Below are 2,056 nucleotides of genomic sequence, written 5' to 3'. Positions count from 1 at the left end.
AGGTGACGAAACTGACAAACACACACAAGAAACTAGCACAACATTATCTGTAAATTGGTTGTGATTGAATACTTCATGTCATCAAGGGAATAGAGGCAATGAAAGAAAAGCCTTATTTCTCTGCAAAGAAAAGAATTTCTGTCAGAAAGAGACCAGGAAATAAAAGAGAAAAATGTCTTAAGAGAGATCACTATGCATTCTGTAAAGCACATATTGTAAAAGGAAAAGGGAAAAGCAGCTTGATTCTGAAACTATTCAGTGTAATTTTGTGTAAGCTGTTCTCTAAGGAGAGAGACTGAACCCTAATCAACCAGCATCGTCTTCCAGATGGCTCGAAGTGTGCCTTAATCTTCTTTTAAGAGAGGGTGGGGATGATTCCCTGCTCTGAGGAAAGACACATATTAAGACTTGATCAGCTTTTTCACGGTGGATTTGCCTCCAGAACGCAGGTGTCATGAATACCACTGCTAAATCTAAGCCAAAATGGGGAAGGGAAAGACTCACACCAGCATTGTTATCACTGAACATGTAGACTTGGGCAAGTCTACCAGTTCTGCTCATCTGATCTACACATGTGATGGGATTGATAAAAGAGCCATGGAAAATTTTGAGGAGGCGGCTGCTGAGATGGGAAAGAGCTCCTTCAAGTGTGCCTGGGTCTTGGATAAACTGAAAGCTGAATGTGAATGTGGTATCACCATTGATACTTCCCTGCGGAAATTTGAGACCAGCAAGTATTGTGTGACCATCACTGATGTGCCAGGACACGGGGACTTTATCAAAATCATGATTCCAGGCACGTCTCAGGTTGACTGTGCTGTCCTGATTGTTGCTGCTGGGGTTGGTGAATGTGAAGCGGGTGTCTCCAAAAATGGGCAGACCCATGAGCGTGCCCCGCTGGCTTACACATTGCGTGTGAAACAACTAATCACTGGTGTTAGCAAAATGGATTCCACTGAGCTGCCTGACCGCCAGAAGAGAGACAAGGAAATCGTTAAGGAAGTCAGCACCTACATTTGTGCTAATTTCTGGTTGGAATGGTGACCACATGCTGGAGCCAAGTGCTATCATGCCTTGGTTCAAGGGATGGAAAATCACCCGTAAAGATGGCAATGCCAGTGGAACCGCGCTGCTTGAAGCTCAGAATTGCATCCTGTCACCAATTCGTCCAACTGACAAACCTTTGCATCTGCCCCTCCTGGCTGTCTACAAACTGGGTGGTATTGGTCCTGTCCCTGTGGGCCAAGTGAAGACTGGTGTTCTCAGACCAGGCATGGTGTTCACCTTGGCTCCAGTCAGTGTTACAACTGAAGTAAATCTGTTGAAATGCACCATGAAGGTTTGAGTGAAGCTCTTCCTGGGGACGATGTGGGCTTCAATGTCAAGAATGTCTGTCAAAGATGTCCATCGTGGCAGTGTGGCTGGTGACAGCAAAATGACCCACCAATGGAAGCAGGTGGCTTCATGGCTCAGGTGACTATCCTGAACCACCCAGGCCAAATGCCAGATACGCACCTGTGCTGGATTGTCACACAGCTCACATTGCTTGCAAATTTGCTGAGCTGAGGGAGAAGATTGATTGTCTTTCAGGGAAAAAGCTGGATGATGGCCCGAAGTTTTTGAAATCTGGTGATGCTGCCATCGATATGGTTCCTGGCAAGCTCCTGTCCATTGAGAGCTTCTCTCACTGCCCTCCTCTGGGCTGTTTTGCTGTTCATGACACGAGACAGACAGTTGCTGTGGGTGTCATCAAAGCAGTGGACAAGAAGGCAGCTGGAGCTGGCAAGGTGACCAAGTCTGCCCAGAAAGCTCAGAAGGCTAAATGAATATTATCCCCAGTACCTGCCACCCCAGTCTTAATCAGTGGTGGAAGAACAGTCTCAGAACTCTGTCTCAATTGGCCATTTAAGTTTAACAATAAAAGACTGGTTAATGATTATAATGCATCGTAAAATCTTCCGAAGGAAAGGAGAATGTTTTGTGGACCATTGTTTTTTTTATGTGTGGCCGTTTTTAAGTTACTAGTTTTTAAAATCAGTACTTTTTAATGGAAACA

At 45.2% G+C, this 2,056-nt stretch overlaps 1 pseudogene; it reads left to right on the top strand.

Annotated features, from left to right (window-relative positions):
- Window positions 1-483: 483 nt before the first annotated feature.
- On the top strand, window positions 484-1,841 carry LOC117021596 (elongation factor 1-alpha 1-like; annotated as a pseudogene).
- Window positions 1,842-2,056: the final 215 nt, after the last annotated feature.

The sequence above is a fragment of the Rhinolophus ferrumequinum genome, chromosome 4 (genome assembly GCF_004115265.2).
Source record: "Rhinolophus ferrumequinum isolate MPI-CBG mRhiFer1 chromosome 4, mRhiFer1_v1.p, whole genome shotgun sequence".
Classification (NCBI taxonomy): Eukaryota; Metazoa; Chordata; class Mammalia; order Chiroptera; family Rhinolophidae; genus Rhinolophus; species Rhinolophus ferrumequinum.
The sequence above is the reverse complement of the archived record's forward strand: the minus strand, read 5'-3'. Positions and strand labels throughout refer to the sequence as shown.